The 24,485-nt window shown below is 42.1% G+C and overlaps 1 protein-coding gene across 3 annotated transcripts in view; it reads right to left on the reverse strand.

The window, feature by feature from the left end:
• Positions 1-24,485, reverse strand: part of STX18 (syntaxin 18) — a 123,174-nt gene that overhangs the window by 58,649 nt on the left and 40,040 nt on the right. For 2 of the 3 annotated variants that reach the window (XM_055086146.1, XM_024119256.2), the window contains one exon: positions 23,021-23,109. The exons of the other annotated variant lie outside the window; for it this stretch is intronic. The gene's annotated coding sequence lies outside the window, so the exon portion shown is untranslated. Of the gene's footprint in view, positions 1-23,020; positions 23,110-24,485 lie in introns of those variants that run through there. 3 annotated transcript variants of the gene reach the window in all.

A 24,485-nucleotide genomic window follows, 5' to 3' on the forward strand; every position in this document is an offset into this window, starting at 1 on the left:
TGACCCCTGCATCGGCAGGCGGACTCTCAACCACTGCGCCACCAGGGAAGCCCAAAAGAGGTGTTTTTAATAAACTCCCTAAACTCTTAACCTTTGCCAACTGAAATTTTGAGCAAGTTGCTTAATCTCCCTGAGCTTCACTACAAAGGGAGGGCAGTAAAAATGATTCTTTAAAAATAGAAATAGCACGAGTTAATAGCCAACTTTTATCGAGCACATGCTGTGTGGCAGGCACCAGTCTAAACACTGTGCATCCATTAGCTCATTTACTTCTCCTAATAACCCTGTGGGATAGGTTCCACTATAATCCCACTTTACAGATAAGAAGACACCGAAGTAACACATTTCATATAAATGGTTCAAAATAAACAGGGGACCGTGACTCCCAAACCAAGTGCCTGTGTGCTTTCAGCCTCTGCAAGTCAGCCCACGAAGACAAACCTACCGTCCCATCCGAGCGCAGTGGGTCTCTGCGGGCTGCTTTCACCACAGTGCACACAGAACGTTTTAAGATCAAAAGTACCCAATGCTGAGATGCCTTGTTCAGGTCAAATGCAATGTCAACAGCTATGGGTCAGCGCAAAGCCAAGAGCCACACTCCAGGGTCAGCCAGGATCTGGCTTCTCCACGAAGGTGATACTCAACTAAACAACTGTTTAACCTCCATTCTAAAATGACAGGCATTCATGTGACTCATCCTTTTCTTTCTCTGAAGATAAATCAAGTTCACTTTTAAGTGACTGTATTTTAATAAGGCTAATTTCAAAAATCAAGACACTGGACTTCTCCACAAAACACATCTACCGTATAAGCAGACTGATTATAAAAAACAGTAGCAGTGGTCCCTATGTTAGATGCATCTGACAGGGAAAAACAGATTCTCACGTCACCTGTTGTTACACGTAAAGCTTTTACTAGGAGAGACCAAACAAAAACATCCCCGTATGTGCAGCCGTGAGATCTGCTCCCGCAGGTAAATACGCACTGCTGACACGGACTCAGCCCCAGGGACTCAACCCCATGGATGGCTGCCCACAGGCATGCTGCCGAATGGGGGGGAACCAAGGTTGCGCACAGCACGTACTTAGGTAAATTACATGAAATACAGACCTGAAGCTGAATCCGCAGAGAGAGAGAGGAATCTAAAAGACTGCTCATCAAAACACTGATGGTTGTCTGGGTGGTTAAAATTTGGAGACTTTGCTTTTTCCTAATACCTTTTCATAACTTAAATTTTTCTACACTTCATATGTGTAATCTTTGCAACCAGACAAAAAATGTTTTTAAACAAAAAGGTAAATCTTGCCTAACTAAGAGTGTATACTGACTCCCCAGGCCCCGCAGGGTCAAATCCAATTCCTTGAGCCTGGGAACCCCTAGTGTTTATGGCCCTGCTGACTTCTCCGGGTTCAGAGCCCTCCCCCATCTCCCAATCCCACTCTTCTGACTTACTCCTACTCTGCTCAGGGGATACACCTCCCAGAAGTCTTCTCTGCCATTTCCGTCCAGGTTAAGGACCCCTTGCAAGCATCTCTTTTTCGGGGACGTCACCATCTTGTTTTGAAATTTTTTCATGTCTATCGGACATAAGCTGCTCAGGAATATGCCTAGCCCAAAGCGGCTCTCCAAAAATGATTTAATGCTCCGAACTGAACTGATTTTCTATCCGCTTCAAGAATTACTAGCAGGATAAAAAAAACTCCAAACATAGTAAGTCTGCTATATGCTTTACATTATCCACTAGATGGCAACACATGTATTATAGCAGGAGTAGTAACAGGAACTCTCAAAAATATCACAATTTTTTCCCAAGGGCTTTAAAATTTTCTCTGGTATTTTTGATCTAGAATCAAAGGATTATTAAAGGTTAATTGTGCTGTGCAGGCTGAAGCTGAAATGACATTGTTTTGAAATAGACACGCGCACTTGGATGAGCCCAAGGTTTTAAAACACCGCACTCCTGGCAGGTTCAACACAAAGGCAGCTCTGGAGCACGGCTGCCATCTGCCGTCCCAGGCAGCGGGCCCAGCTTTGTTTATGTGTGTCATCTACAGCACAGACCTGCTAGCTGCTCCTTCGTGGGTGTTTTGTAAATTACCCAAAGCAAGATAAACTGTAAAACAAAAACCCTGCTACAAAACGGAGGGATTCTTCTCAAAGGACGACTGCATTTTCACTGCAGGGGGGTTCAAAGCAGCCACCAGTGTCCTCTGCAGATCACAGCAGTGGCCTGACTTTCGATGTCCCCTACTACTCTCCCCCGCCACAGGAATTCTGTTCTGGCGCTCATAACACTTCCAACAAAGACCTGATTGATTATGAAACACTAAGTACTGATTTGCATAATTTGCCTCTGCAAGAGACAGCCATTGTTAAAGATTAAAGAGACTCCCGTACGGCCCTCTGGCATATTGTAAAAAGTTCCCTGTAACACAAAATCGTTATTTTTTTCATTCAATCAGTGGACACAGCTTGCTGTCTAGTTTAGTAGGCAGCCAAAGGCACAGTCAGAACCACTGTTGTATAAATGTTTGCCAACTACTGATAAGCTAAAACGACTTTTCACAAGGATCATGTTCCCAAGTCTAATCTGGAGGCCCGCTAACTAAATTCCAAATCCACCTCCCTTCAGTCACAATTGAAAAATGCATCAATACCAATTATAGCTAAAAGTTCAGAACTGTCACAGCTCTGGAGAGCGATGACTCTGCTGAAGTCACAGTGAGGGTTGTCTGAGTCCTGTCCCCATCCCCGTGCTAGGGAAGCGCCCAGTGATGAGTCACCCACAAAAGAGCCTGGCATGGTCACAGACATTCCTTCGGTGCTGGGGTCACAGCAGTGAGTGTGTTAAGGGATTACACGTATGAACTGTTCTTTCTCACGTCTTTCCTTTCAGCAATTGTTTAGTAATAAGCAAGGAGTCTGAGCCTCCTCCTATCACTTCCGCCCTAATTTCTACTACAGGAGGCCACCCTTCAGCCCGTACAGGGCCCTGGAGGGGTGGCAGCCACTCTTCCAGTCCTCGCACAAGCCCCTCCTGAAGCACCATACTCCCTCGGCTTCCAGGACCCCACTGTCCCCAGGTTCTCTTCCTAAACCTCTGACAACTTTGCCTCACCTTCTTTCCTTGCCTCTTCCGCCTTTGCACACCTCAGAAACTTAATGAAGCTCAGTAGTGACACGTTCTTGCTAAACCCGCCCCTTGCATCCATAGCTTAATTTACCCTCTACAGAAAATGTCCACCCAGCCCCTGCCTCGCTCCTGTGTTCCAGGAGCGTATTCAACCGTCTACTGCATGTCCCACTGGTGCCTCAAAAGCTACATGTCCCAAAGCCTTAGTCATCCAACCATTCACGCTTGATCCTCCTGACTTACTCTCAGCCCCTCCCTGTCCCCACAAAGAGAAAGAGCCTCTCTCTCGATTCCCCAAGTTAGAAAATCTCAGGACATTTTGACTCTTCCCTCTTTTTCACCCCACAAAGTAAACTGGTCAGCCAGGCCTGTCCACACCACTGGCTGAAAATCTGCCAAAGGAATGGGCACCCACAAACCAGCTTCTCTGCCTGCTTTCCCACACCCACTCCAGAGCCCAGACCCTCAGAGCCCTTCCCTGATCCAGCCTCCTCTTTCCGCCTCTGCCCTTTGGCACTGCTGTTTTGCCTGGAACATCTTCTTTCTCATCCACCAAGCACTCAAATGTGCTGGGCCCTAGGAGGTTTTAAAATATGGCATTCTGGGTTCACGTCCCACTTTCTCTGTACGATCCCTTCGGGAGGCATGCTGTAAGTGTCTGTTAGCTGAATGTTATAAATGTTCACTGCGTGTATATATGTTATACACGTTACATATACACATGCATATATATGTGTGCATATATATAACATAAATGTTAGTTGAATATATAAAGTGCTCTACCCCATCAGTCTGGAAACCTCATTAGGAAAAAAGACACAGACATTCTTGATCTAAGGAAACTGTCATCAGTGGTTAAATAACCTGTTCTGGAATTTTGCTGAAAACCAGTGCCAACCTTACTGGTTTGTAGTTTCCAGAATTCAGCGTATGTTTTCTAATAGAGAGAGAGAGGGAGGGAGGGAGGGAGGGAGAGAGAGAGAGAGAGAGAGAGAGGGAGAGAAATGTGTACATGAAAGAGGAGAGAGAGTGATTCTTCTAGTTCCAGCCTTCTACGCCAGCTTCATAGATCCTGAGGAACAGACGATAAGGATGGTCACACGGAGGGGACAAGGACAATTAACAGGAGTTGAGATGAATTTAGTGGTCTAATTTCTGATATTAGCAACTAACCTTCAAGCAAACTGAAAGGTATTATTTTCTAGTACTAAGCCCCTATCTCCTTTCAAGAAATTAAAAAAGTAAAATCTTAGATTCTTAGTGCTAATGACATAATGAACGAACTCATGACAATTTTCAAAAGCTGAGTAGCACCATAGGGCTTAATGACCCATGAAGCTCAATGCAATTCCATTTTAAAACAGGTCTAGGACTCTTAACCTCAAGAAAAAGTAAAAGCATATCATGTTCTCAACCTTTTCCTCCTCAGTCCTTCCGCCCCAGCTTTCTCTTTACATCTCATTGTCTTCAGGTTCACACTGTAATCTCATTAAACATTTTAATTCCCATTCTACTGGCTCCCCAAACTGCATGGGTTTGGCATTGCTGGCACATACCCTCCACTTCCAAAGCTCGGTCCACTCCTGGCCTATCTGAACGTGCTATTTGCTAGCTGACATACAGAGTAGAACTCCAGGAAGTAACACCCTGCTCTGCTTGCATGCAGGGAGCCCCTGCTTCTTCCAGGCCATCCGCTCCACCGCAGCTCACAGTTCTTTCTCTGAATCGAGTTCAGCTATTGTGTGCCCCCCACGCAAGTCTTCTCTCTTCTGTAAACTAAACGTTCTCAACCCCTTAAGGAATTTTTTACGTGAAATACACTTGTGGCTGCTGGTCTTACTTATTAGTCTCCGAATGCAGGAATTTATCGGCCTCAAAAGTCAAATGTGGTTCCGAGAATGGACTCAATACTCTGCGTCAACAGGAGGTGGAGAGGAGGCAGGACCATTACCGCCCTGTTCCAGCCTCTGTGCTTCTATTAATGCCGCCTAAGAGGATGTTCACTGTCAAGTCAGAGTCAAGCTGACTTAACATCAACTAAAATTATTTTTTCCATCAACTAAAATCGCTTTTTCCATGAAGAACTATGTCTTCACTATATCCATGTTTTCCCCTGGCTCCTTGTCATTTGCCATTCTGATCATCCTGCCACTAAAGACATCTCTAAGTAAAAATTATCATTTTAAAAACTGGAATGAAAACAGGGCTGAAAAAGAAGCATGGAGTTATAGACCCCTCCCAGTGGACAGCCAGCTCAACGAACCACAGACACCCTTGAAATCCAAATATTCAGTCTATTAAAAAAAAATGTTTCCTCCACAAAAATATCACGGCGAGATCTGCTAACCGCACTCTGAAATCAGATCTTCTCCTCACCTACAACCTGATCCAAAAGTGCACAATGAGGCTGGGGGGACAGGGCTCGTGCTTTGCAAATGTATGCTGGTTAATCATCATTACTTTCTTTTCTGTGTGCAAAAAAAAAAACCCTTCCTTTTATTTGTTCTCTTGACAGATTAAGACGCAGTATGGGGCAGGCACATTAAGGAGGGAGATAATAAGGCAGGAGAGAGGACTGGAGGAGGGAGGACAGACAGGGAGTTCCAACCCAGGGCTGACATGGCTTCACATCGCTTTTCAGACCCAATCCAAATCCTGTCTGGTCCGGAGGCTGTGTGTTGAGTGTGTGAGCAGAGTGCGCACGTATCTTGCTCTCTGTCCACTCTGGGTAATGCAAAGCATGAACTCCTGAGTCACGCAGAACTGGGTTCAGATCCCAGCTCCGTCACTGACTAGTGCTAGTGCCTTCTGCAACTTATTGATATTTAACTTCTTTGAGCTTTAACCTCTGACGTATAAACTGGAGACAGTAAATGAAGGTGACTACGAGCTGTCAGTGAAAATGTCGGTCCTGTGTCTGGTACAAAGCAGGTGCTCAAGCATATTAAGGTTCCCTCCGCCGCCTCGTCGCTGTCTGGGCCTTACCCACGAGGCCACGTCTGCCTGGACGGGGGTGGGGGCTGCCCTGGGGCAGCGGATGGAAAGGGAGGTGGAGGGGCCCAGGTCACGTGAAAGAGCTGTGTTCACAAAATCGTAGCACTGAGGGGAACAGAGAGCTATGGAGTCAGGGGAAGGAAAGAAACTGGATTTGCCACAAATCCAGCACAAGTGGAGGACAGGTGGTGGTTAACACTAGTAGCTAACATTTATTGACTGCTTACTCCAGGCCAGGCACTATTCTAGGAGCTTTATGTATATTTAACTTATCTAACTCTCATGACAACCCTATAAGATAGGCACTGTTACTACCCGCATGGAAGAGAAGGAAGCTGAAGCCCAGAGAGGTTAACACGCTGCCCAAGGCCCCACAGCGAGTCCGTCACTTATCACAACTTGGCCCCAGAGGGTCTGGCTGCGGAGTCCAACTTTAACTGCCTCAGCGGCAACGGGTGGCCCCCGCGGGTACCAAGGTCAGGCACAAAGAGCAGAGGTAGGAGGGGCAGAGGCGCCCTGATGCAGGCTCAACGCCAGGCGGGGCGGCGGGGCACCTGGAAAAGCCCTTCTTGAAAGCAGCCTGGGAACAACTCACGTGGGCACAACCAGCTCCTGAAAAGAGCTGGCTGGACGAGAGCTCGGCTGCCTGCTGTCCTCGGGCTGCTTCCACAGCGGAGCCGCCCCTCACAGTCAGGCTAACTTCCAGTCAGGCTGACTCCCAGGCACGAGGTAAAACGCGCCCACAGGACCCAGCCGGCGCTTTCACAGGCTTCTCCGGATTCTGACTTACGCTCCTAGGCACATCCAAGACAGCTCGCTCCCCTAGAGCTGGAACAGTTGCCATTTCTTCAGTTGTGCATCAGAAGGAGTGGCTGGTTTGAGTTTTAAGAGCCACAGTGAGAGCAAAAATGCTTATTCTTAGATGCTAGACTCACAGGCAGGGAGGCAAGGTACTCTTACCGGAAGAGGCCTTAGGCAAACAACCGAGGAAGGCACAGCAGTGCCCAAGCTCCATCCCACCCTCACCCGGGGCGTGCGGACTGGACAACAAGGAGCCCTGGCGAAGCACGCAGAGCAGCCGACCCCTGCCGGCTCAGTGTCTGTGAGGTGCGTCTCGAGGGTGGGGCTGGCTCCCCCTCCCCCGCCCCGCTCCTCCGCATCGTCTCTCGGCTCACAAGGACTTCCTTTCTCTCAGCGCAGGTGCTCTCCTCCCAGGCAGTCTCTGCATTTACCGCCCCCTCTCTGAGGACCACCGCTCACACTGGCACTCCGCCGCTAGCCCGCCGCATCCACCCTGCTCTCACACTGCGCTTCGAGCAGGAGCTTCTCCAGGCAGGGAGAGGCCCCCCTGGGCGCACCGGGACCCGGAGCCGGCCCTAGGGCCTCAGACTCTCTGCTCTGGGCCTTGACTCCTCACTTGCAGGCCGCAGAGGTCCTTTCGACTCAGAAACTCCAAGATAATTTTTGGCGTTCAATCCATTAGAACGTTCCTTCTGACCAAACCCTACTGGTTTCTTTTCACTCCTTTTATGCTCTCCAAAGTTTCAAGAGTGATTTTAAGGATCCAGGTACTTGGGATCCTCCTTTATTAAGGTTTTTCTGACTTAGGCAACTCAGCTATAGAACCCTGGAAAGTCTGGTCAGAAGAAAGAAATTAAAAATATTTGTAAACGTTCACACATCAATAAAGTATAGGTAAAATAGACAATTAAAGACCATTTGTAATAGGCAAAAAATTTGTACATATTACAAATGTTGTTGGGTAAACAAAAATGTGCCACAAAATGATAACGGCAAACACACAGTACTTACTACACACCGAGAAGAGCCACAAGGGCTTTGACCAGATGACTCCATTTCACCCTTGGTACGATCCTATGGGTAGGTACCGTCATTATTCCCCCTTTACAGTGGGAGAGGCTAACTTTCTGGCTCAAGGTCTCACTAGCAAGTGACAGAGCTGGATTTGAAACCAGGGGGTCTACTCCAGAGCCTGTATTCCTGACTTTTCCTTGCTCTTATGATTCTTCAGAACTTTGACAAGAGGGGTAAGAGGAAAAATGTTCCATTTATATTTGAGTTTCTCACATTAACTTCTCAACTCTACCCTTAAAATTATGCCTGTATAGCTTACGAAACAAATAGTATAAAAGTCAAATTTGAGTTTCATTTTCTAGGGGGGGTTATGGTATCTTTAATTTCATGAGTGGCTTTCCAGGAAGAACCGTGAACTTCAAAGGTATAGTTCTTGACCCTTTTAGGGGGCACAGATCCTTTGAGACACTAACCAAAGCTACGTGTCTGATCTATTCCTTTAAGAAAATGAATATTCCCAAAGATACAAAAAACTTCCTGTCCACCATTCTGAGCTTCAGAGGCTCTTGGCTCACTGGAGTTCAGGTTATGACCCTCTGATCACAAAACACAATTCAACAAACAAGCAAACAAATAGACAAACACAGGAGAGCACAACTTTTTTGCAAATCTCGTGTGCCTAAGGAAGCACTTCCAGCTCAGCACCTGGAAGCAGCTGCTGGCCGTCCATCGGCAGAGTCTATCCGCACAGCGGTAACAGTAACCAGGGAGAGGTGGAGGCGGCAGGGGTGCGAGGCCTGCAGGTGTGGGGGAAAGACTGAGCACACTGTCACAACTACTCACACTCCTGCCTTACAGCATGGAGAAAAGGGAAGAGGGAAGAGAAGCACTAACCGAGCGTCGTCACCATCATCATCGTCATCGGTGTTTAGTGCTGACTATGCCACTGCACAGATGATCTCAGTTAATTCTCATAACAAATGAGAAAATGGAAACTGAGGCACAGAGCTGTCAAGTAACTTGCCCAAGGTCACACAGCTAGCAAGTTGAAAAGCCAAGGTCCATACTCAAAACAGATTCCAGAGCCTGTGCTCTTAAATTCTTCACGCTGCATCTCCAGGCTTGGGCTCTTTCAGCATAAAACTCGAGCTGAAGAACCCAACTGAGGAAGAGTTATCATGCAGGCTTCTACAACTTCCCACACACCAAACTCATTAAAAGAAAGCCATCAATTTTATTTATCAGTTCCTCCAAAAGTACTTGCTAAATGTCTTCTAAATTCTTCCAGTCGTGGCAGAAAACACCATGCAAATAAACACATTTATACCCCACTGTAGTACATTCCACTTCTCAGGAATATGTTCGCTCCTTTTGTGGTAAAGAATGAAAAGACTTTAAAAAAAATGGCATGTCCAGGAAAGAACTATGTCACGTTCATTTCAGATTCCCAAATCTGGCAAGATTCCTAACTCAATAAGTGTCTGTTGAAAGAGTGATAGATTTTATTAAGAACCTCTCATTCTAAAATAAACATTAAGGAATAGCTATACCTAAAACTGGTGGTTGTGATGCATTAAAAGTTTTTTTTAATATGGAATTTTCTCACACTGCTTTTGCAAATTTGTTAGTTTACTCCAAAGACACACAACTCTCTGTTAACAGGCAGCCAACAATTTATGATCCAGTTGATAAATCAGCAGCAACTCCTCTTCTCATAAAGAGAACAGATTAGCAACAGAGTATAAAGGCTGTGGCAACAAGCAGTTCTATCCAAAGGTAGTCTCTTATTACTAAGGTTAAACACGTACACTCAAAAACATAAAATCCCCAAAGACTGAATGCTGCCCTATTGACATTTTAAAAAATGACCATTTTGGGGACTTCTCTGGTGGCCAGTGGTTAAGAATCTGCCTGCCAATGCAGGGGACACAGGTTTGATCCTTGGTCTGGGAAGATCCCACATGCCGCAGAGCAACTAAGCCCGTGCGCCACAACTACTGAGCCTGCGCTCTAGAGCCCATGAGCCACAACTACTGAACCCGCACACCCTAGGGCCCGTGTGCCGCAGCTACTGAAGCCCACACGCTCTAGGGCTCGTGCTCTACAACAAGAGAAGCCACTGCAACGAGAAGCCTGCACACCACAATGAAGAGTAGCCCCCGCTCGCCACAACTGGAGAAAGCCTGCATGCAGCAACAAAGACCCAACACAGCCAAAAAAATAAATACATAAATAAATTTTTAAAAAGGAGTGTTGGGCTTCCCTGGTGGCACAGTGGTTGAGAGCCCGCCTGCCGATGCAGGGGACACAGGTTCGTGCCCCGGTCCGGGAAGATCCCTCATGCCGCGGAGTGGCTAGGCCCGTGAGCCATGGCCGCTGAGCCTGCGCGTCCGGAGCCTGTGCTCCGCAATGGGAGAGGCCACAACAGTGAGAGGGGCAGCCAACAATTTATGATCCAGTTGATAAATCAGCAGCAACTCCTCTTCTCATAAAGAGAACAGATTAGCAACAGAGTATAAAGGCTGTGGCAACAAGCAGTTCTATCCAAAGGTAGTCTCTTATTACTAAGGTTAAACACGTACACTCAAAAACATAAAATCCCCAAAGACTGAATGCTGCCCTATTGACATTTTAAAAAATGACCATTTTGGGGACTTCTCTGGTGGCCAGTGGTTAAGAATCTGCCTGCCAATGCAGGGGACACAGGTTTGATCCTTGGTCTGGGAAGATCCCACATGCCGCAGAGCAACTAAGCCCGTGCGCCACAACTACTGAGCCTGCGCTCTAGAGCCCATGAGCCACAACTACTGAACCCGCACACCCTAGGGCCCGTGTGCCGCAACTACTGAAGCCCACACGCTCTAGGGCTCGTGCTCTACAACAAGAGAAGCCACTGCAACGAGAAGCCTGCACACCACAATGAAGAGTAGCCCCCGCTCGCCACAACTGGAGAAAGCCTGCATGCAGCAACAAAGACCCAACACAGCCAAAAAAATAAATACATAAATAAATTTTTAAAAAGGAGTGTTGGGCTTCCCTGGTGGCACAGTGGTTGAGAGCCCGCCTGCCGATGCAGGGGACACGGGTTCGTGCCCCGGTCCGGGAAGATCCCTCATGCCGCGGAGTGGCTAGGCCCGTGAGCCATGGCCGCTGAGCCTGCGCGTCCGGAGCCTGTGCTCCGCAATGGGAGAGGCCACAACAGTGAGAGGGCTGCGTACAGCAAAAACAAAATAAAATAAAATAAAAAAAGGAGCGTTAAAATTATTTTAAAAACGATCTTTTTGTTTCAATTATAATATCAACTATGAGGAGAATATGTTTGTGAAGATGGCAAGAACTAACACATACACCTACGCAAGTGGGAAAACCACAAATAAAACCGACATGTCACAACTTCTCCCAATCTCATTCTCCTGGGATCCTAGCCCTGGGTAGAAATTATGAGCTGGGAACAACATAAAACCTCACCTATTTGCAAGCCAAGGAAGGGCAAGAGTCACATCAATATAGACTGGCTCTCTAAACCTTATATCCAAGAGCAGCAAGTGCATGTCCCGTCCACTAGGTGCTGCCCTCTACCACATTGTCCCTCAGAGAACAGTACAGTATATCAAAATGACAACAGCCTGGTTTTAAGATGATTTGTCTCTTGAGGATATACATTTGGTTTAAGTTTCCACTGCAAAGTTAAAGTTCTTAAGATAGGTCATGCAGATCAATTGCTCCTGTAATCTGAAACTCAAAAGAGCAAGTAATATCTAAACAAGGGGAAGGGGTGGCCCTGAGCTTATAAGGTTCTCTAAAAGCCAGGAGACAGTCAGCCTGGCTACCTCTAATCTCATCATCAAAACTGTTACCTTGTCCAGTTTCTGCTTCACATCAGCAAAGAGAAGAGCGAAATCAACTGAGGGTGGTACAAAGGGAAAACATACATTCAACTTCCATACTGCTTGGTGATGCCAATAATTTACATTCAACAGAAAACGCTTAGATTACATTCGAACCCCCAAAGTGTAAGTGCTTTGCTCTATTAAAACATATATTTTTCCTTTATTAGTGAAAACAAAAGCAAAGAAACCAATGTGCGTTTTATCATGAAGCTCTGAGAAAGAGGGCTTGGTAACAAGATACACAGCCTTGCCTCCGAAGTCATCTTTCAACTGAGTGAGTGGGAATAAAATGCAGAGCATGCCAGCCTCAAACAATAATACAAATGTTCAAATTCCAAGCAAAATCCGGGCCTTGTTTCATCATTCCCTGTCCTCTAAAAAATATAGATTCCTTTCCCTCATTGTGGTCTTCTTTGGAGTAAATAAGGCATAAAACTGAAAGTGAAAATAAGGCAAAAATACTATTTCAAGGAATAAGTTACAAAACATTCTAACAATCTCTTTGCTTGAAAAAAATGAAAATAAAATTTAGTTACTTCCAGGATTTAAAGAAACTGTAGCAAATTGCTAACTGCTAGTTTTTGTAAAATGGGGACTAACCTGATAAAAACTGATTCTTACTTAAGTGTTCAAAATAGCAGAAAATTATTAGTTCCTAATACATTTTTCAATGTGTGTAATAAAAACTAGAAAAATAATGGTTAGATCCTGAGCTGTATATATAGATCTTGATTTTGAGAATCAAATTATATCTTTTCAGCCTACTTTTAAGATTTACTGTTTTATACTTAGACACCTAAATATTTAAGTCCTATATTTGAATTTTATATTGAGAACTCAGTTGAAAGCTTTAAAAGTAAAACCAGTGTATATAATTTAAATTCCTTTTAACAGTTTTTCAGATCATTAGGTAAAGCATCTGAAACATCATGCATATAAAATTTTCCATTCTTATCCTAGCAACAAGTTTCAGTTAAAATCACATATCAATTTGTAAGCAATGAAACTGTCATCAAAATGTAACACTAACCGCCCCCCCATCCCAAACACATACACTTTTCAGGGACATATACAGTAGTGTGTCAAAGAAAGGAAAGTAAAACTTTATAATGTTCAAGAAAGCCTTCAAAAATTCTGTATCTGATCAAATGTTGGCATGACTACTATTTGAAAGGTACCTAAATGTAATAACTGCTAAAGTAATACCATTTTGCACTTATGGTATCATTACAGTAAAAAATGGACAAATTTCCCCAAGAATTTGTATAAACAACTAAAAATAAAATGCCAATTTGCAATTGTGAGGTTGATGTAATGACAATGAGGTTTAAAACAAATTTTAGACTACTAAGGTTTTTAAATTTTATTTTTATTTATACTCTATATTATGATATATTTCAATAATTAAATGAACTAAAATTTTTTTCTGCCCTGCAAAATTAGGAATCTCCCTATACATTAAAATTTAATGCTTCTTTTGTAAAAAGTAGTTTAAATTTTCCTGGCAACTAAGTATGTATTTTGTTTTTTAAATGGAAATCCATATGTAGTTTTTGTGCCCATTATTGGAGGGGGACATTTTGGGAACTCCCAAACAATCATTAAGGTTCTTTAAAAAAAAAAAAAAACAAGCAAAATTTCATACATGTTGAAGAATTCATATTTAGCCCTTATTTTCAATTACAGCCAAAGTCTTTATTCCAGAGCCACATAAATCACCATTCTTCTCCCTGAAAATGAGTTTTTAGAGACAACATTATTAAATATTACATCTGACTTTAATAGAGTTTCCCAATTTGCTTCTGCATGTTTATTATCAAACTCTAATCATGACTTTCCCAAACTTATTTATACTTTCACACAAACTTCCAAAGTTTTCCCAACTTAAATAAAAGCCCACAAAAACCGTGGGAAATGTTTCGCTTGAAAGATAAAAGTAAATTGGTCCAAATGTACATTTGCAATAATCAGTGTTTACTTTTGTTGCTCAAACATTCAGCTCACAGCACTTTCAATATCTGCATTCAACTTAATTTTTTTGTCTCTTAAAAAAAAAAGGGAGGGAAAGTAGTTTTCTTTCCCCCCGTTTTGCTCTCAAAATATAAACTCATTTAATGCAAAGCATTCCTGAATCAGGCACGTTTTAACCTAAAAGCATATCTAGTCCCAACAGCATTCATATTACATAAGAAACACCCTTTCTTTCTAAACTATCTAATTTCACTTTTCCTAATAAAATGACATTTTACTATATAAGTAAGACCCACTTAAAATTTTAGTAACTGAAGATAGCAAAAGAACTGATACTACAATACCAAAGTGGGAAAGAAGATAAGTATTAATTCATTTACTTGGAAAGGTGGGGGGTTTTCTTTAAGCGTCCCTACTATAGATCTTGCACTATATTTATTAAAATATGACAAACCTTTAACCTGGGAACAATTTACCAGTTAACATTATCTACTGAAAAAGGAAGTATACTTTGGGTAAGTAAAACACTGGAAACTATTTATGCTGCCCTTGTTCAAAGCTGCTTAGAAAACTGAGCTATGTAGGTTTAAAAATAATCATTAAAAAGAGCCTAAAGGGTAACTGCGATACAGTTAATCCACCAGCCAACTGATGCCATTTAATTCTAGAGACAGCAGTTTGTCTCTCAAGGGGGATCTAAGACATTCATAAAGTAATACATGTTAAAGGTAATGAAACTATAAAGAAATATTTCCTAATAGAATGAACATATTTTAAAGTCTGTATGATTGGCAATAGAAAAGATTTTTTTTTTTTTTGCCATTAAAAAAAAGGCTCCAGACAAGAGATTCTGATTTTGAAGTATGTCACACCCCAGTTCCCCAGCCATGAATCCCAGTTCTTTTTTTAAAATGAGGTCTATTTCCTGTAATTTTAGATATTTTAGAGGACAATTATTTTACATTTTTATGATGCCTTTGGGGTATCATTACAAATATTTTTATGTGTTTAAACTTAGGAAAGTAAAATTAAGTAATTGCTTCTCTTAAAGGGAGCTGTCAACTCTCTCCTGAACAAAAATCTCTGTTTTAAAGCAATCTAGAGATTTATACCCCTAGTAACCATAGAAATTAATCTTAAGCTTTAGAAAAAAATTGCATAAATGCTCTTTAATTAAAATCAGAGCTCTGCTCTTAGAAATAAGGACCCTTTTTTAAAAAGAAAGAACTTTCCACAGAGTAGAATTGTTTTTACTCAAGGTGGCACTCTTTGTGATAAATTAATCAAACACGTTTAACTGACTCGTGAATTTGTGCGCATAGAAAGCTAAATATTTTGTTGGAAAGGAAAAGATTTGCTCAGGGACTACACCCACTGAAAACTTTTAGTTAAGAAAAGAAAGTGAAACACACAGGATCCAAACCGTATTTGTAGGTTATCTAACCGTGAGCAGAAAAAGAGAGAGCAGAGCAAAGAACTTAACAATAACAATTAGGAGAATCACTCAGAGCAGAACTCACTTTGTTTTCATAAGGAAACCGAAAATATCATTTACAGTGACTTAATATGAAGATCCATCAACATGTCATAACTCAAATTTCATTCTTGTGATCACTATCACTTTCTATTTCACACGTGCTAAAATAAAATAGAGACATGTTCTGAATTCTGCTTATCACCATATGACTAAGAAGTTTCTTTCAGCTTTAGAAACCAGTCGGGGACGCCTGAGGGAGTCGGCAACACTCTTCTGTGCACTTTCTTCCCGAGTGGCCTGAAAGAATGTGTGTATTTGAGGAATGGTAAAGACAAACTCCTCAAACATTTTTAAAACATCAAAGTTTTCAAGGCTTATGAAATTCAGGTTTTGATGAAATCTGTGTACTACCAAATTTGATTAACTTTCATGAGATTTAAATTTTATAGCTTCAGGTTTTTCTCTGCATAATGAATAATTTTAGAAGTTAAGCCACGTTCTGTTTCCATTATATTTTGAAAAACCCACCCATTTAGACTTTTCTGAAAAAGAAGATAAAAACAAAAAAAGGTTAAGAGCTTAGTGCAGAATCAGGAAACAAAGATACAAATGATCATGTCAAAAAATAAATGTTAAGTATTTGTAACATGCTCATACAGTATATTGTAAACCCCAAGCAAAGTCCAAACTACAAATGTTTCTGCTTTTAGACAAAGTCCTTGGAGAGGCCTGAAATAGGTATTTCTCCGCATGACTTTAGGCGCTGCTAAGAATGCTAAACACTTATCATCATCTTCTCTAAGCAAACCCACTTTTTGGAAAAGACACAGGCATTTCCTCCCCCCACTGTTCACGGCTAATTTCACAGTCCTACAAAGGAAAACCTTCCCAAGCATTTAAGAGAATCAAGACATCTTAGCACATGTAGTAAGCTGCAAATGGGACAGAAAATGATGAGGAACTGTAAATGATTTGACACCAGAGTGTGTTCACCTTGGTTGTTCCAAAAACTATCCCACTATGAAAAAAAAAAGGGTTTTTGCAGGGGGTAGAGGGGAGATGACAGGAGTCAAGAATTTGGATTCAGAGATCAGAAAATGACACACCTTACTATCTTCCTATCTTCACAACTGGCTGCACACTTCCCTGGCAATTAGGCCCCCAAATAAATAATACATGTTATGTGTCTGAATTGTTTTTTATTTTTATTTCAAATTATAATAGTCAACATTAATAGAAATCTAAAAAATCTATTCTAAAGCATCAATAGAAAATGACATTTATAATGGTTTAAACAATCTCAAAGCATGATGCTATTTTGAAGCTTCTACAATATGATGTTTAGTAAAAACAAAATATCAACGTTCTATTAGAAGCATAGTTGGAATAACTTCATTTCCCGTCTGCTTTTAACCTTATACATGCAAGAACTTATGAAAGATAAAAAGAGCCCCGTTTTCACAGAAAACACAGGAACTGGAAAGAGCTTCATGAGCTTTCAACCTCATTGTATATTTTTAACTCTTCTCCCTCTCGTGCAAAAAAATCAAGGTAAATATATACTCTTTCCTTGTACCTCCTTAACTCCGTATCCGATGGTGGCTCCTTTAGGGCTGTATCCAACAGGCAAAGCTTTACACTGGGGTCAGACACTGGAGGCCTGCAAAGTTGCTTTGAGAGTTCCATAACGCATATAAGAGTACACTGAGATGACAGTGCAAACACTATGAAGCAGAAGGTAATAATAATCACAGTAGTAAGAAAGCATTTATTAACCACCTATCTGTACCCCAGTACAGAATGAGTAATCCACACAGAGACTGCATCTGGGCTCACAGCGTGCCCTTGGTCAAGTCGCTTCTTTACGCTTCAATTTCCTCGCGTGCAAAATGAAGGGACTGCATTCGCTGATCCTGAAGGTCTATTTGAGCTCCAAAAATTCCATGTCTTGCATTTGACTGAAAGCTGGAACAGCACATTTTTGAGTGATTTTTCATGTTCAAAACTGTGCTTACTTTACAAAGAGAGAATTCAGTGTTTTGTTTTGTTTTTTTGCGGTACGCGAGCCTCTCACTGTTGTGGCCTCTCCCGTTGCGGAGCACAGGCTCCGGACGCGCAGGCTCAGCGGCCATGGCTCACGGGCCTAGCCGCTCTGCGGCATGTGGGATCTTCCCGGACCGGGGCACGAACCCGTGTCCCCTGCATCGGCAGGCGGACTCTCAACCACTGCGCCACCAGGGAAGCCCCTCAGCGTTTATTTTTGATTACCTACTACAGGACAGAGCATAGTCCATATTTTCACATCTCATTTAATCTTCACATTAATCCTCTAATATTATCACCTTTACAATTTTACAGGTAAGAAAATTGAGACTCAGATATGCTAGAGTTGGTGAAATTAGATCTGCCCAATTAACTATCCATGCTCTTTCCATACATCATGGGATCTCCCCTGATTCAAAGTGACAACAGTACGTTGAAGCGTCCACGGAGGGATTAACAATCCAGTGCCGTGTATGCGTACAATGCTGTGCTCACAGGGAAGGCTACACACAGGGAGGAAGGATGTCCCTGTCCCCAAGGGCCCTGCCTTAGAGAGCCAAACCATAAAGCTGTATGCCATTAATTGCAAAAGGCCATTAAATACCTTACATATGTCATGAAATCAGGGGAAGAAAAAGGTCTGGTGGACTAGAAAAACAGGGAGACAGCGACCTTGAAAAGGGAGAAGAAGGAAGACTTGACTGGTCTCAAGGAGGGCCAGGTAAAACGTCTCTCTTTATCCCTTGGCACTCTAGGCAAGCTCTCCAGATGGGTCTAATGGACAAGCAGGCTGAGAACCACGGATGGGGGCAGGGTAGGGGACAGCAAAGCAGACTCTGCACTCAGACTGCCTGGATCCAACACAGGCTCTGACAGGCACTAGCTGTGTGGGTGTGCCCAGATTACTTAACCTATCTTTGCCTCAGTTTCTTCTTTTGTAAAAATGGGTACATACCACACATTTATGAGGGTGAAATGGGTTATTTTCTGCTCAGAAAAATACCTGGCATACAACAAGTACTATGCAAAGACTGGAAGGCCTTGAATGCCCGGTGAAGGAATTTCCGTAAGCCAACGGTGTTAAGTGTTCTTTTACAGACGGTGCTGACAGAAGAAGACAGCTTTCTTTCTTTCTCTCTCTTTTCTTTCATATTAAAATTGTACGTTTAAATACAAAACATAAATGGTAGCCTTATGTTAGTCCAGGTCCAGGTCCAGCTCCCCAACCCCATGTCTGAATTTTTAAACAGGAAAAAAAAAACACATAATAACATTCATTTTCAGGTAAAATAATCTGTTGAGTTAACTGTAACAAGGTTTTTTTAAAAAGGAGGATCTCACAGTATCCTAGTATAAGGAAATGGAACAAGTTAAAATGGATATGAGAGTTAAAATAAAATGACATAGTACAGTGGGCCTGTCAACTACACACTATGGGTTCTAAAAACCGTCCACGTCTGAAATATTGGGATGGTAAATGAGAACATCTATGATTACCAGATCATGTGATATTTTTATCCTATAGTTGAATTATATTTCATTAAATAAGTGTACCTTCATCAAGATCTCTTTGTCATATACACTTTCAAAACCAAGATTTCTCTTTTTTTCATTTATTCTTTACATTCCCAAGAGAAAGGTAAAGCAAGTAATATAAGATCTTCAATATCAAGATGAAGAAACCGAGAGTCAGAGGACTGCCCAACACCACCATTAAGTGAGATAAACTCTGATTTCCTTTTTAAACATCTAATGATGAGTTTTGGGGTTTTTTAAAATTAATTAATTAATTTATTTTTGGCTGTGTTGGGTCTTTGTTGCTGCGCGCAGACTTTCTCTAGTTGCGGCGAGCAGGCTTCTCACTGCGGTGGCTTCTCTTGTTGCGGAGCATGGTCTCTAGGTGTGCGGGCTTCAGTCGTTGTGGCTTGCGGGCTCAGTATTTGTGGCGTACAGGCCACAAATGCTCCACGGCATGTGGGATCTTCCCAGACCAGGGCTTGAACCCGTGTCCCCTGCATTGGCAGGTGGATTCTTAACCACTGCGCCACCAGGGAAGTCCCAAACTCTGATTTCTTAAATAGCAACCCCAGTGGTGAGGTAAGGGGGAAAGGAGAGGCCTGGGCAGCAAAATGAAACAGCATCCAAGAGCTGTGAGGCCTCTCACGTCCTGATAACCCCCCATCACAGGACCGTGGCCGCAGGTCCTGTGTCAGCTACTATGCTCTGAGTTAGTTATGAGATTACGAGAACGTCAGTGTCCTCTTAGGCAGAGCCCTCACAGCTGATCACTGCCTCCCACTGAACTACTCCGGCCGATCCCTCAGCGAGCCCTACAGACTCTATGTCTGAAATGGCTCCTGAATCCACCCCCTTCTGCTCACCCGTCAGCTTTAACCGTGGAGATGCCTCACCGCTGTTCCTACTCTGCAGGCTCTCCACTCTCTGATCCACCACCCACACTCCCACCCCACCCACCCAGCTGGCCCAAGCCACAGTAATGGGGGGAGGAGCTGAGGCCTGGGTTACCTGTGCTGTTTAAAAGCAGCAGCTTTGGAGTGTCATTAAAAGCCTCACCATACTGACGCTGCCTACACAACTGTGGGTAGAAAGACTGACATTTTACCTATAACCCTTTCCATGTTAAATAACTATAGTACCACACGTTTGGAGTTAAAAAAAAGAAAAGGAAAAAAACCTACCACCAGCCACATTAAACCATGGTGTCATGCAGGAGACCCAAATTCTGTAAGTCTTAGCACTTAGGGTGTGCAAAGAACAGCTGTTTGAAAGAGGTAGATGAAGGGTGTGGGAAGCAGTGACTTACATGCCTTTTGTGGGAGGCAGGGAGAAGACGCCTTCATACTGCCAAGGCAAATTAGCCTGTATCTGAGAGGACTTAATAGCCAGTGGAAGAATTGGCTTCTTAATGTTTTACACAGAAATGAATTCCATAAAAACAGCATTTGAACTAACGAAGGACTGTGTTGGTTTCTGAGGACTGTGGTTGGGTCTGCCATCCCAGATCCAGGACCTAGGTTGGCGATGGGAGTGGATGATCACAGACATGCAAGTGTACCATCGCCCAGAAGCCCCCTCAGGCTCCACAGCGCAAAGGGAGCCGTGAAGACCACAAGACTCCTCCAACCCCCGCCCCCCAGGATCTGTACCAGAAGGCCTGTTTGGTATGGCTTTAGGAGAGCATGACCTCTGATTTAGCTCTCAGGGGCTCAGGCTGAATTCCCAGGATTACTGCATTACTGCCAATAAAGATCACAGACTTCCAATTTCTAAGATGTTTATAATGAACCATGAGTTGCAGAAAAACTGGGGGGTGGCGGCAGGGGGGAACTAAGGAAAACTAGAAAAAGCTATATCACCATTCAACTTGTTCAGCATCAACCCCCAAGCAGGCCCCAAAACTACAAATGGCACCTTATTATTCTGTGATTAATACCAAAAACATCAACAGATAACAAAACATCTATTCACACACTCACTAGCACCCATATAACACTCTGCACCAGGCAGTTTTATTCTGTCTTACAGATATTAACTCACTTAATTCTCCTTAATCTATGAGGTGAATAGTACTATTATCCCTATTTTACATATGAGGAAATTGAGGCACAGAAAGGTTACATACTTTGCCCACTGTCACTCAGCTAATGCAGAGCATAACTAGATTAAAACCCAGTTAATGTGGCTCCAGAATCTCTGCTCTTAACTAATGTCTATACTGCCTATTGCGCTAGAATTTATAAGATCTGTAAATTAAAAATGTGGGGACTTCCCTGGTGGCGCAGTGGTTGAGAGTCCGCCTGCCGATGCAGGAGACATGGGTTCGTGCCCCGGTCCGGGAGGATCCCACATGCCGCGGAGCGGCTAGGCCCATGAGCCATGGCCGTTGACCCTGTGCTCTGGAGCCTGCGCTCCACAACGGGAGAGGCCACAACAGTGAGAGGTCCGCATACGGCTTAAAAAAAAAAAAAAAAAAAAAAAAAAAGTGTTCACTGGTCCTCAGAATCACCCTGTCATATCTTCCTGAGATACATCTACTAGGCCTAGAACAAAATGTGTATTGCACCTGCTGAGTTAAATGAAGATTAACTTTATCTTCTAAGACACAAGAATATAAGGAGACAATATGCTACGGTCAGAGATAATGTACTCCTGGGTGTTTACATCTGAGGGTATATGGTATGTGTCAAAGAGAGGTATGATTACTAGTTACTGTAAATGAAGAGATGTTGTATTTTTCTACTCATTAAAATTAGTCACATAAAACTTTTGTAACAATAACTAACTGGGAAAATCAAACTTTATCACTCTTTTCTATAAAAGGGGAATTCTTGTTCCACAGAACCTCAATGCATATTGTTTTCACCACATAAATTTACAACTCGTTTATATATGTCTTCCCTAAATTTGGAAGTTTTATTTTTCTTTTTAGAACAATTTTTCTCTGGAGGGAAACACTCCCAGGGCAGCGGGGAGCGGGGGGAGAAGCAAAAAGAAAACAGATTTGAAGTCACTTTTCTACTTCTCTGCAAAATAATACTGGATAATAAACCCATTAACAATAATAAACCCCAAATAACTATAGTATTACTGCCAATATATCAGAAAGGTCTCCCTACTAGACTTGCTGTACTTTGAAACACTTAATCTCATCCTTTTTTTTTTTTTTTGGTATCTTCAATACAATGACTGGCACACAGTCCCTGTATCCCATAAACATCTATTGAATTGCTAAATAAACCTAAGTACATGTGTTTGGACTATTTAAGTCACTGGCCCAATCCAATATCAAAGACTTCATAATCTTTCTAAGAAAAACAGTTTTGTGATACCAGTTCACTGGTACATAACACTATTGTTAGGACAAAACAATCAGGTAATATATAAGCAGTCAGGACATTTAGGAAGGATAATAAGAACAATTAGTTTATATCCATAAGGGTGTAACTTAGTACTCCAAAATATTAGGCAAATAGCAAAACAGCTCAAATTTTAAGAAAAAGATCTAGGTTTCATATCAGATTAAAAAAAAAGAGAGAAAAAGATGTGGTCAATGAGAAATGCTAAGCACTGGAAAGACTGTGGCCTTCTCTGAAGGCCTTTAAGAATAAGATACTCATCACAGGGCTTCAGGTTATTTTTGCAAGAAGACAGAAAGCTCACCTAGGCAGCATTTTCCAGCTCTAGAATTCCTTGGCTATAGCCTATGAGACAAAATGGACAACTAGGCCAAACAGGCAAATGAAGAAAGAAGGTGCCACTTTTAGCAGGGAGATAACAATTTGAGGCTATCATGAACTTACATATAACAAACATTTAAAACATTCATCACAGTGCCTAACAAACTTTCTTCGAAGATCTTTTCTTTTAAACTAAAAACAGTAGCTTTATTAATGCACAACCCATTTCAAATTTGAAACACAACTCTAAGCCATACCTTGTGGACTGGAAAGCTGTAATTGTAATGTGGAATGAGACCAACTGAAATCAATATAAGAAATTTGAAGTAAGTAAATACTTTTTTTTTCCTAGGGGGTTAGTATAAAACGTATGAAATTACAGTAGTAAGAAGTTATTAATTTTAAATTATAAAGTGGAATTGAGGACTTCAAAATATTTACAGATTTTTCAAAGAATTTTGAAAGCAAAGAAAACCATATCATGCTCTGGAAAGCTTACCTTTTAGAAAAACAGCATTTAATTTGCCCAGCTGCTCGACCATGTTGCACCGCAAAGCCACAGCCACATAGATCCCACCAAGCCCTGCACTGATTATAAAGTTGTATTTTCAGGTTCACAGATATTACACTGACTGGCTTCTACACAAACATTCATTATTTAACTGCTAACCCAATTTAATTATTAAACCTGAACCAGGTGAGAACAGGAACCGTGTCGAGTTACCTGTATACCAGAATACTCTGGCAAGCAGATTTATGAAAATTTCAACAATCACTGGGCAAAGAATCACTACTAGCAGAATGTTACCTTCAAGTCAAAAGAATTAACTAGTAAGCACTAAAAATGTTTGCTAAATGAAAGAATAAAGGAATGTTCATTCACCGGGGGGAAATGGCTTTTCAAATTTATTTTTTGCCAAATAAAATGACTGCTGATTAATACAGCAGTTACTCGTGGATTTCACCCCACTGCCCACGGTCCAGATGGGTCACTACTCCCACCGTTAGGATCCCAGCCATGGGGGTGAAGGTAGGGCAGCTGTGTGAGACTTAACAGAGCACAAGCATCAGAGACTGTGTATCAACGAGCCTGTCCTCAGTGGGATTTTAAAGTGGGTTTTCCATCACTTGGTATTAGAAAAAATTTTGCCTCTTCAACTACATTTTAAATTTCTTTTTTAATAACCTCATTTTCTGCTAATCATGGAGAATTTGTGAAATAAGCAAAATATAAAGAAAATAAAATCAACCCATAAGATCACCTAGAAATAAACTCTTTTACCACTGTGATGTATTTTCCATTTTATGTATATATATCCTTTACATAATTGGAACCATATTATATGTACAATTTTATATTCTACTTATTTTAATTGACACCATAATGAGCACTTTCTCACATAATTAAAAAATCTTCTAAAAAACTACTTTGATGGCTATATAACATTTCATTGTTTAAATTTACCATAATTTGACTATTTTCCTACCACTGGATAACTAAGTTGTTTCTTCTGATTTTCCACAGGATAAATTATGCTGTAATGAACATCTTTGTGCTAAACCATACCAGAGTATTTTTGTACACTAAACCTTTATCTGATTTTGTAATTCCTTAAGACAAAGTCTTAAAAGAGGAACTACAAGCTAAAAAGTTACAAATATGTTTAAATCTTGACATATATTGCCAAATGGTTTCCCAGACAGGAAAGGAACTATTTGCCTCATACGGCATCCCAGTCCCAGGCACACAGCGGCAGTCCATAAGCAGTACTGCCAAGACTCCCCTCCCTTTGTTTGCCTGTTCAGAATTACTGCTTTTTAGAACAGTAAACAACACAATTATCTTAATACCATTAAACCCGATTTCTTCTGCCTCAAGTTAGTGATCATTTTCTATACACAGGGCAAAATAAGACTTCAGTTTCCTCATCTAGAAAATGAAGAGAGTCAGACTAAATGGTCTG

The sequence above is a fragment of the Physeter macrocephalus genome, chromosome 7 (assembly GCF_002837175.3).
Source record: "Physeter macrocephalus isolate SW-GA chromosome 7, ASM283717v5, whole genome shotgun sequence".
Classification (NCBI taxonomy): domain Eukaryota; kingdom Metazoa; phylum Chordata; class Mammalia; order Artiodactyla; family Physeteridae; genus Physeter; species Physeter macrocephalus.